Source organism: Sinocyclocheilus rhinocerous, unplaced genomic scaffold (assembly GCF_001515625.1).
Source record: "Sinocyclocheilus rhinocerous isolate Xijiao unplaced genomic scaffold, SAMN03320098_v1.1 scaffold1234, whole genome shotgun sequence".
Classification (NCBI taxonomy): Eukaryota; Metazoa; Chordata; class Actinopteri; order Cypriniformes; family Cyprinidae; genus Sinocyclocheilus; species Sinocyclocheilus rhinocerous.
In genome coordinates, this window is record NW_015656153.1 from 1,413,124 (window position 1) to 1,425,736 (window position 12,613).

Genomic DNA, 12,613 nt, shown 5'->3' on the forward strand with positions numbered 1-12,613 from the left:
TATTTATAACTGCATCTGGCAGTGGCAGATCCTGGCATGTGTAGGCAGCTGCCTAGGGCCGCTTTCTTCTCTTCTTTATACTTAATTTTAGGCGATTTCTATAGCGTGATCTTAATGACAAATGTCGAGAGCGCATAATGTTATGCGATCCATGTAATACGCGAGCACGAATCTCCACTCGCACGCTGATTTCCTCCACTCACACAAAACTGGACGTGTGCTTTTAAATATACATGGTTCTTTTATGAATTGTCTCTCTCGCTCAGATATACATGTACGCTCAAACGTTGTCCTCGCATCACTGAAGACCAGAGGAGCTTTTTTTTTTCTAATTCAGGTGAAGAGTAGGCTTTTCTCACTAAATGGAAGCAAGCTGATTATAGTCAGCCTTCTCTAGTTAACTTGCAAAGAGCGCTCTTTATACCCACTAAAAAGTTCATCGCGATCTCACAAAGTTCTGTTATGACCAATGAATCTCACACTGCACAATTAATAAATTATTAGCAGCGTGTATACTGTATTTTATCATGAAAGGATTCAATTGTATAACTCAGCACGGAACAAAAACTGGTGTGTTGCAGCCTTTAGACATGAGAGAAACCCAGCATATTCATGAGGATGATGAAAGTGTTTTCACTTGAGTAAAGCCTTGAAGTCCCTTTAAGTGTTTTTATTTAATTGAATATGTACAATTTCTCATATGTTAACAAAATTTATTTGATTTTATTCAACTCAAAAATGTGAACTTAATCTATACATTGGGTTACATTGATAAATATTGCATTTGATAAGATAGCATTTGCAGGTTAGCACTTCTTAATAGTGTACCATAGTCCATAGACCCCCCCGTGGCCACCCTCTATTGTGGAAGTGCCCCAGCCTGGCCCCCCCATTTAAAATGCTCTAGAACAGCCCCTGTATGTAAGTGACCTCTCTTATGACTGGCTAACCTCTGTGTACTGGCCTAGTTCACACTCTTAATCACCAGGTAACTTTAGATTATTATTTTTATTTTTATTTTTTTTTGCAAATAAAGTGTCTAAGGACAGAAAAAAGTGTATCCTGTAATATGTCCCCTTTAAGCAACTCAAAAAACATACTCTCTTTAGTTTACCAGTTGTGATTAGAAATAAAAGAGAATGGAATGCAGAAGTCGCAAGCTACCTTTTTATAAAAGAAGAAAAAAAGCATTCAGAGCACATGGTGGATGCATGGGCCAGATATGAACAAGGGGAATGGCTGTCCATGTTCCTCTTGATTTAATCAAATCCTGCAATGAATAGGTGGAGCAGATGCTCGGCTCTAAAGAGCATCACTTCTATTACTGTATTTCATCTTGCCAGTGGAGACAGGGCCAACAGCCAGCCATTGTTTGTTGTTTGTTTTCTTTTTTCTATTCCCTGTCTGCTCTTTTTGCGAGTAGCGGCAGCCCCTGCTCTTGGCGGTAGTGCACGAACATTGTGAGATGTTTTATTAAAAGGCTCCAATGCTCCAGCCGCCGTTTGACCCGGGGTGAGAAGCATGCCTAAATGATATGGAGCCCCCAAATGGCCAATTTACACTCAAGACAGGTATATTCTCACTGAGATGAATCATTCAGAATGTCAGCACCCTCCTCCCCTCACACACACTCCCACACATAGACATTCCACTACTGGATTGAAAGGAATTCTTAAGCATGTATGAAACCTTGTGACTTTTACAAATACATAGTTTCCTTTATTTTTCCTTATATATTTACTTATTATAAATAGCTGTTTTAACATGTCCTGATTTGGTGCTCAACAAAGTACACTCAAGACCTTATAGTATGTACATGTTGTTAATTAATATTACTCAGTACTTAATTGTATAGTTATACTGTAACAAGGACACCTTAAAATAAAATGTAACATTTCTTATCAATGATGAAAACAGTTGTGCTGCTTAATGTTTTAGTGGAAGCCAAGACACTTTTTTTTAGGATTATTTGATGAATAGAAAGTTCAAAAGCAGAAGTTTTTATCTGAAATAGAAATATTTTGTAATTAAATAAAATCATCCTTTAGGAAGTGACATATTTTTGGTAAAAAAATTGTAGAAATAATTTTCACTCAGATATTGCTAGTCAGTTTTAAAAACAACTACAAAGAAAGGGCAAGTAACACTTGAATTAAACATGAAATTTTAAAGTAGAAAAACGTATAGTATTGTCTTACAAAACATACTTTTTTGTTTTATTTACAACTTTAATTATTTTTTTACAGTGTAATATGTTTAAGTTTGATCACATGGAGTTTTTTAATTTCTTTTTTTATTTATTGGTTTGTCTCGATAAAACATTCCGTCTTGTTAAAATTACAGAAAAAAATCTGATTAAAATAATCAAATTTTAATGAAAAGCGCAATTACCTGAGCTTAACCAGAGCATATTTCTAAAGATCTGGTATAGATTCAAGATTTTCTTATTAGAAAGAGTGATCAAAACCAAACATTTCATGGCTTCAACAAAATATTCAGTTTGTTTTTCAAGGAAAAATCATGTGTCTTTATAATGGTACCAACAAATCAGTGAGAGCAGGGTCTTATTCCACATCCAGATTGAAAATTACAGCTTGCCTGAGTGTAATCATTGGGGCGTCCATGTATCCGAATATCATTTTATTGTAGCACCTAACCGATGCTGATGTTGTCACGATGTGAGTTCTCTTTTCACTCAACCTTGTCTCGTTTCTGCTGGTCCTGTGCAAACCCACATAAACAAAGGTCACGCTGAAGTCAATGTCCTCAGTCCACGCTCAGAGAGAAATACCTGAGCGCATATCACATTGAGTCTGTGTAAAGAGCCATAAAGCCTTCAGAGGCACCACACGGGGTCTCCGTTTACATCTCCTTCCTTTTGATCAGCCTGAGTTTCTCTCCTGAATGGCTAAAGATATGCCTGATTACATATGTATTACAACCCCAAGCCAAAGCAGAAAATTTACTGAAGGCTTTGAGGGCATTTCTCATAAGACACATTGTGCGGCAGGATGTTATTTTCAGTCTGCTCGGTGGGGTATCCCGTATTTATTGTGGGTCGTTGTAAAGGCAGAGGTCTGATGTGATAAGAAGCTATGGAGCGCTGCATTGCTGCGGCTGCCGTCCCCTTCACCCCGCCACGAGCAAACCCGGGGATTCCAATTTCTTTCAGGATATCTTGGCTCAGCTTCCAAGCTGCCCCCGCTGTGATTTTGGAATATCTCACCTTTTTTATTCCTCCTTCCTTGACAGTAAACTGCTTTCAGGCGCTTCAAGGAGAGATCCTCCTTCCCGTCAAGAGAAACCTTTGAAGTGCGCCGTTATCAGGCAGTGTTTGCAACTCTGGTTTCCCAGTACAAATGATTAACAAATGATTCCAGCCATGTGGAAGCAGGTGCTGTTATGTGTGAGGAAGGGAGTGCCAGGAGCTCGCTGATCATCACAACAACATAAAGAACCCAAACATGTAAAAAAAACTTCAGTATGAGAGATTAGATCACATCTTTCAGGTCATATTGGAATTACATGAAGCGGTTGATCTCTGTAGGTTTGTGACCAATACAAAGTGACAAAAATTCAGACAGCTAGAATACACATGCCAACTAAAGATAATGAAATCATACTTTGTTTACAATCGCAGGTCATTTTAAAAGGACTGTAAGGTTCTAATATTTTGGTAAATATCACATCTACTGTATTGCAGAGCTTTATTGATAATAGGGAGTTTGAATGGGAAACTCTATATTTCCATCTATAAGTGCCATCTGTCGGCTGTTTTTGTTCAGACCAAAGTGAAAATCGACCCACATTTTTACCCAGCAAACAAGCAGTTGTAAATGTGAACTGGTGGATCGACAAGAAGCTAATGCTAATGCATTATAAAAATCGAAACAACTAAGATACTAAGACATATTTTAATGTTACTAAGTAATCTAATTGATTGATAATAAGTGTTTAAATTCATATAATAATTGATACTTTTGACTCATCACTTTTCTTAAAAATGGTTTAAAGGCTGAAATGTGAAGCTTATCATTTTATAAAACATTTTGTTTTGTGAAAACCTGTATCTGAACTGTAAATCATTATTTTTTACAGTCATTTTACAGTTTGATATGTTACCATAGACATTGCCCTATCTTGCTGTTATGGTATTAATTGTATTTGTGCAAGTTATAAAAGGGTCTTAAAGTCTTAAATTTGATTTTAAAATTATACCCTGTTAAGTTCATTTACCATTGATAATTAAGTTGCATGATTATTTAAGGTAAAAAAAGGTATTTAAAAATAGTTTAGAAATTTCTCATTTATGTTTTAAAATGTGAAAATCTGTAGCACATTCTACATATCATTTGCATTAAACATTTTTCCAGATTCTTGTTCCTACTAAACCGTTTTTTGTTTTGTTTTGTATGACTTTGTTTCCCCTTGGAACACATAAGAAGTTATCAAAATATCAAACCCGATTTCATTCTTTTCAAAAAAGCATGGCAATCACTGGCTGTCAAGTTTATTTCTGCATTTTGTTTATTTAAATTAATTTGGGTCATCTTGTGAAAACTACAGTACTAGACTAAAACATCATATCAACCCTTAAATAAATAAATACACATTTAAAAAAAAAAAGTTAAAAGTTAAAAAAAAAGCCTTGGAGTAAATTCACCCATAACAAACAGGTGAACTGTACCACTGCATTAAACCTATTTTACTAAACTTAAGACAGAATAATACTTCTCTGTGGAATATTTATTTATTTTTATTCAATTATTATGGAAGGTTGTTTGTTTGTTTGTTTGTTTTTTGTAATCTTTTTTTTTACAGTTTTTCATAATTTTCTGGAGTAATAATGATGTTATCTTTCCCCTGTCCAGGTGTTGGTGTATTCACTCCTCATAAATTGATGTTGAGTGCCTGTACTGAGGCAGGATGCACCAACAGTTCCCAGCTTACAGGTCAGTTGCCTCCCACGCATGTAGAACCACCCATCCTGACTGTACTGAATGCCCGCAGGTTTTTTTTTTTTTTTATCTACTTTGATACAAAAAATTGTTTTGTATCTATCGTACTTTTAAGCATTTTTAGGGCATGTGTTTTAGGGCAAAGTGGTTTTTAGGCTGTTTTCCACCCTCACTAGGTCCGTCCTTGGACGGCACGCACACATGCACACTAACGAGGCATGAACGGGAGTGAAGGTGGTCGTTCTCACCTTTTATATGACAATGTTTTATCAGAGAGATACGCTAATGAGGTGATGGACATTTGCTCCCTGTGAGAGGACGAAACACATCTCAGGTCTTGTTATTCTTTACCATTATACTAAAACTAAGCTCCGCATGTCAAACCGTAACCCTCTGAAGATACAGTGTGACCCCTGTTTAAAAAAATAAGTCCACACCACAAAAATCTCACACTAGAGCGATTTATCTGACCTACCCGTATGTCAAATTTGAGAAGCTGTCCCTATTCACAGCGTGGGTGCATTAATCAACTGAGTGTTTTCCGTATAATCATAAAGTACGCCCCTTCCGCCAGTCATGCCATTGGCTGTTTGTCCTTATTGTCTTTGCATGTCCTCTAGCTGCAGTTGAGCAACCAGGGGAACGGAGCAACAGAGCAGGCCTTGATTTAGGGGCTAATGCTCAACTCCTGCACCCTCGCTGGACCGTCTCATTGAACTGAATGAAAACGCACAGTCCAACCTTCTTCCGGCTTGTTTAGCATGCAGAATTTTCTCCAGCATTTGACCCCCGCCGCTTGACTTCATGAGAGAAGAGGGGAAAAAAGAGTCCGCACAAGATTCTTCCCAGCCGCTTGCACCCTGGGCCTATAGCAATCTATGTGAAAGCCTTGAGAGGTTCATCTTCAGCTGCCCTGTCGCCATCACTTAAGAACTATCCGGAGAGGGCACCATGCCACACAACAATGCGAGGGGACGAGGAGGGAATAGAAGAAGAGCGAGAGAGAACTGTAAGGGAGTTAAGGGGCAATGGGGAAACTGAACTTATGTACACTTTGTTTTAGGCCAAGAGAGATGACAGAAGCGCTCCGGCGCATTTCCCATCAGAAAGAAATGTCATCACTTTACTGAATGATCACAGGTGGGGAGAGAGCGAGAAGGAGAGGGCCACGAGGAGAATATATATTTGAGCTGTCACCTACACCGTGGCAAAATCCACCACCAGTTCACTGCCATCAGAAAGCGGCGATTAAATTACTCACACCACTCCACCTTTACCGGGCCGATCGAGGAGGCCTGTAATATCCGGAGAAAGAGAGCTATCCTTTAGCATTCTCATTCATCTCAATGGCATTCGCTCGGTTGTCTCCCCGAAAGCCATCTTTGCTTAACGGTGCTCAGGATGTTTTGACCAATCAACTGAGCAGTAAATATGGCGAATGATGTCATGACAGTTGTGATTGTCAGTCCCAAACTCTTTACTAGCAACTATCCTGAGCTGTGAAGTCATGCTTTTATAAAGAATCTGGCGCTTCAAAATGAACTGGTAACTGGTAAAACCTCTACTAGAATATATCATAATATAAAATATATGTGTATATAATATAAATATAAATATAATGCATTATATAATATAATTAAATAATTGCCGTTTACAAATAATATACTAAAATACATATCTTTAAATAAATATATAAAAATATTATTTATGTACACTACTGTTCAAAAGTTTAAAAAATAATGGAAAAAAAAATGCTTTTATTCAGCAAGCATGCATTAACAATAGATCAAAAGTGACCATAAACACATTTCTAATGTTAAAAAAGTAACAAACAAATGTTTTTTTTTGTTTGTTTTTTTCTTTCTGTTCATCAAAGAATCCTGAAAAAAGGATATAGGTGGTAATATTTCCACCAAAATATTACACAGCACAATTGTTTTCTACATTGATAATAGTAAATATTTGAATAATTAGTTGATTAATGAGGTTGATTAATTGGTTAATTAATTAGAATGATTTCTGAATGACACTCTATCACAGGAATAAATTACACTTTAGAATATATTAAAATAGAAAACATTTATTTTAAATATTAATATTTCACAATATTACTGGTTTTACTGTATTTTTAATACATGTATGCAGCCTTGGTTCTTTCAAAATCATTAAAAATCCTATCAACCCCTATCTTTTTTTTTTTTATTTTTTTTTTTATATATCTCATCAGAATACTTTTAAATGGTTTTCACTGGAGAAAGTTGGGTTTTTGTCACGGTGTAGTAACAGCATCTTCCAGCAGGGGTTGATGCAAGCAAAACCTTGACCCCTTGGATCCACAACATTCCCTCTCTCTCTTGTCTTCAGCAGTGTAGCAGCCCACCTCAACAGCCTTCATTCAATTATGCTCCTTTCAGACATTGAAGACGGAAAAAAATACAAGCCCTTTATTTTTATTCTCCTGCTACCTCTGTATTAATGGCAGTGGAGAGCTTGTGATCTCTGTAAGCCATTTATTAAAAAGATGTATATGACCCAATTTGTCTCATCACTGATTTTCATAACTTCATTATGTATCTGCTCTATCCTGACGGCAGCGCCTCAGAGGGAAACTCACCTTATTTATTGTCTTCATCCGCCAAGAGGGGGAAATGGTTATTGCTTTATTTCCATTGGATATTTCAATTTGAATAGGACAAGAAGCTGCAATGATGATAGAGGGAGAACGAGAGCGAGAGAGAGAGGTTGGGGGGGGAGAGAGAAAGGCAGAATTGTAATTTGACATTACAGATGATATCTCTCTCCCTCTCTCTTTTTTTCTCTCAGGGTCTAATTGTAGATACAGTGCCTTTGAAAGGTATTGCCTTGTTAGCAGAATCGTAATAGGAGAGGGTGAAGGATCATATGTGTTCAATACTCTTTTGTTGTGTTGCGATTTGCCTGTGAGAAAGGTTGCGAGACCCCGGACTGCAGGATATGCACAAATAGAATATCAGCAGAAACACGCTGCGTGAAAGTATACGGCACCTTGAATAAATGTTATTAATAATTCTCACAGTAAGATGTTAACTTCTCACTACCTTTACAGTGATGTTCAAAAGAAGAGTTTCAAAATTTGCAATTATGTGGTTCTGAGAGTTTATTTTCAAACCAAAATTAACCAAACGTCATCGTGTTGCCGTAATAACTGAATGGCAAAGATATTTTAGATTCATATAAAAAGAACATTAGCCAGAACATGAATATTTATATATTTTATATAGTGCATGTATACAATGTTAAAATAATGTAAATAAATAATGCACAATAATGTACCAAAGTGTCAGCAAAAAATTATTAAAATTTTTGATTATTATATTATTCAGAATTTAAAGAAATACACAGACACCATGTGATGATGTGTATTTTTTGCATTATACCCACAGTTTGCTCAAAAATAATGTTTGCTTTGTTCAAGTATTATAATTGATTAAAATGCCATATTATTAATACTATTTCCAACTGCTTATCAATTATGCAATGAAATGTCTTAATGGCCGTTGTCGTTTGCCATTTAAAATGCAATTTAATTTATGCCTAAACCAAATTAATCACAATAATGAATAAGGTCACCTGCGGGTGTGTTTGCTCCGTGTGGACCAGGAGGCCCTTGTGAGCTTCGTACTAAATTAAGGAAACAAAGAGGGTCGGAGAAACATCAGGTCAAACTCATTGCACTTAGACGCTTGATGATTCCTCTCATCACACAGGAGGTTACTGTCCTATTTCCCTCTTAAAACAACAAAGATGATTTAAGCTCATGTCTCAGTCTTGACACCATTACCTTCAACAGGGACATTGTCTCCTCTAGACACTCAACTCTTCGTTTGAGGATTCAGACAGACGTGCCACTCAATTCTGACAGCGATATAAGGGTCATTTTACAAAATGGGTGCTATTTGTGTTCCTCATTTATGTGCGAAAAAATAATCATAACAATAAACACTTTTACTGTGTTAATATAGGCGTTTTACTCAAAACACCAATGCAAATCAAGTAACGTAAATGTATTTTGTCCTTGTTGTTTTTTCTTTTTTTTTCTTTTTGTTGGATCTGTCCTTGTCTTGTGTTTCTAATTTCTATTTATGTATGAATTAATGTGAAATACATAGAAATAAAATGCTAGTATATTGTCTTTATTTTTTCTGTTTGTTTAGATTTTAGTTGACGATGTGTTATTTAAAAGTTTAAAGCTGTCCATAGGTTGTTGCCGTCCTACTAACTTTTCCATATTTTTCCCTCTTTAAAGTAATATAAAGTAAAATAAAATGCAAAAAAAAAACAAAAAAAAAGATGTAATCATCTTTTTCTAGACGTGATCTCCTCAAAATTAAATTAAATTAATATTTGTCTCTTTTTTACCACTGTGTTTTGTTAAGAGTGTCAATAGAGAACATTCATAAAATGTCAACATTGTTATCTTGATTTTATAAAGTAAACCACTAACTGAAAAGTAGATTTTTGTAGAAATATCTACTGTAGATATTTCTGCTGATCTACTGATTTAAATATCTACTGATTTTTGTATAAATATCTATATCAGAAATAGCGACTGAACAGTTGCATGACCTTTTACAGGGCTAGTAATGTCAAACAATAAATCTGTCATTCCTGTTACCTAATAGAAGAATATTTACAAAATTGTACTTTAATCATCTCCAAATTAGAAAAATACATCTGAAACAATCAGACATAAACAACAAAATACACACAAAGATGAAGAACTCTTTCTCTTTAAGTTTTTCTTTTCTCCTCTCAGTCGTCCTGTGTGATTCTGTCTTTCAGATAGATCCCTCAGTAGATAGCATTGTCCTCTGTTCTAAATTTAGCCATTAGAAAGTCAAGCTAGAGAGTGAAACGCTCACCCACCAGGCTTTCCTATTTCTGTCTGCACATCCTCGGACAGTTATCATGATCAGGCTTTTTAGACTCTGTCCGGGTTCTGGGTGGTCCACTGGTTTACCTGCGACTACAGTTGCTGCTGGGCGTACATGCAGCTCTCACAGGGGACGTACAGGGGTCATGTGACAGGATATCAGACTCCGTGTTTTGTCTCTGGTGTTCTTCAGGTGGGCTGCTCCAGTGGAGGTGAACGGCCTGCTGGAGTTCTACAGGCTGTACCAGTCTGCCTTAGGAGAAGAGCCGGCCGTCGTCTATAACAGCTCTGAGCTTTTTGAGGATTATACAGTGCGGAACCTCGTCCCTGGATCAACCTACTTGTTTCAGATAGCAGTGTGTTCCTGCTCACTCTTTCACCATACACACATCTAAACGAGAAAAGCAGAATATCATGTCATTGTGACTTTCAGTTAATTTTGTCCTTAGTAAATTTATTAGAATGAGGCTTAAAATAGGCATATTGAATTTTGTATAATGGACATTGTTTGTCACTTCAGCACACAAACTTTAAACTTTCATTACTCACTGATTCAGACCTTTAAACATATCATACAAAAGACTTTCATTTGAATTTTATTAATTTATTTTTTGTTTTAAGAAACTCATATTATTTCAGTTTTATATAAATATAATTTTGAAAATCATGTAAAAAACATGTATTATTTATATGCCAAAGAAACTAATAATCATTTAAATTATTACAGAATACCACCAGTTTTTTTTATTATTGTTATATTATTATTATTATTTATTTGTCATCTTATATCACTTTTTATTTTGTTTTAATTATTATTTTTATACTCTACCTATATGTGGTTCTGCTATATTTTTCTTTTTGTCTGTTTAATTAATAACAAATTATATAAAATTATTGCACAATATAGAAGTCATTTTGAAGTTTCATATTTTCTGTGCTTATTTTTGAAAGAAAAAAAAATGCTGGGTATACATTCTAAAAAAAATCTGATTTGAACAAGGTGTGTGAAAAATGTGTTAAAATGTGTTAAAATCAGCATACAGACATAAAACTTTCTTACTGCCTGTTGCTTATATTATTTACACTGATTTGGATATATAGCAAGATAATCAACTTTGCAAATGTAATAATCATTTAAATTATTAGAGAATATAAAAATAAATTTTTCTTGTGTATTTATGTAGTATTTAGTATTAATACATACTTAGCGAGACTAGACTGGATCTGCTGAATTCTTTTCAAATTGTTTAGGGCTGATTTTAAGGGAATATCTCAGAATTCCCTTGATAAATGTGTTAAATGGAGCTGAGAGTACTACATTCTTCTAATTCATCATCTAATTAACCAAATAAAAAAATACACTTACAAGGAAGAGATATATGTAGAACTATTGCAGAGCTGTTTTCATTTTAAATCTTTTTAAAGCTTGTTTATGTTTTATTTTTGACTGATGATGCCACTTAAAGTTTGTCTTTTGACCTGCAGGCTTGTACGGGAGGTGGGTGTATCCTCAGTGATCCATAGAGAAGGGGACAGGAAAAGAGGAGCACTTTGTGTGGCGGTGTGACTGGGAGCGTGTGAGAGAGCGAGAGAGAGCGAAACAGAGGAAAGGAGAGTGCTGCGTTTTAAGTGGATGAAAAGTGCTCTCTTTTGACTGATGCTGTGAACTGCAGCTTTCGCAGCGGCTGGCAGGGGCGCAGCAGCAGCTTCATTCACTCAGCCTGAGCACCGGATGGGGTCACCACTGCGGCCCCTGCGTTTGAGAGCAGATGCAGATTAGGAGAAGTGCTTCTGGAATTCAATTCTTCACTTTTTGCATTTTAGTGAACACTAATTGCCATGCAATTAACATCTACTGTATTTAAAAGTATTAAGTAAGTATGTATTTATAATAATTTATATAAATTAGGTTGTTTTATGTAAAGAAAAACATTAAATAAATTATTTACTATTTTTTGTTTATTTATCAGGGGTCATTTAGTGAACAAAAATTTTGATTGACATAGATAGATAGATAGATAGATAGATAGATAGATAGATTAATTTATTACAATATTCTACAGGTGAAGTGTTGGTTTAGACAGTTAAAGGGCCTCTAATATGGTCTGATATATTCTGATATATGATGAAGTATATAAACTTTTTCAGAAATTGTGTGGAGAAATTATTACAATTATAAAAAATTATTGCCTATCATTATTAAATTACTATACTTAATTATACCTATTAATCGTCTGCAGATATAAACTGTAATTTTAGTCCAGTTGATTCCAAATAAATTATACAATAAATAAATGTTATAATAATATTAAGTAAGTATTTATAATAATTTATATAAATTAGGTTGTTTTATGTAAAGAAAAACATTAAATAAATTATTTACTATTTTTTGTTTATTTATCAGGGGTCATTTAGTGAACAAAAATTTTGATTGACATAGATAGATAGATAGATAGATAGAATATTCTACAGGTGAAGTGTTGGTTTAGACAGTTAAAGGGCCTCTAATATGGTCTGATATATTCTGATATATGATGAAGTATATAAACTTTTTCAGAAATTGTGTGGAGAAATTATTACAATTATAAAAAATTATTGCCTATCATTATTAAATTACTATACTTAATTATACCTATTAATCGTCTGCAGATATAAACTGTAATTTTAGTCCAGTTGATTCCAAATAAATTATACAATAAATAAATGTTATAATAAATACTCCTGTAATAAATATTATATTATA

At 34.8% G+C, this 12,613-nt stretch overlaps 1 pseudogene; it reads left to right on the top strand.

Moving 5' to 3' along the window:
* The window catches only part of LOC107719499 (usherin-like), a 236,590-nt pseudogene that overhangs the window by 99,003 nt on the left and 124,974 nt on the right, over nucleotides 1-12,613 (top strand).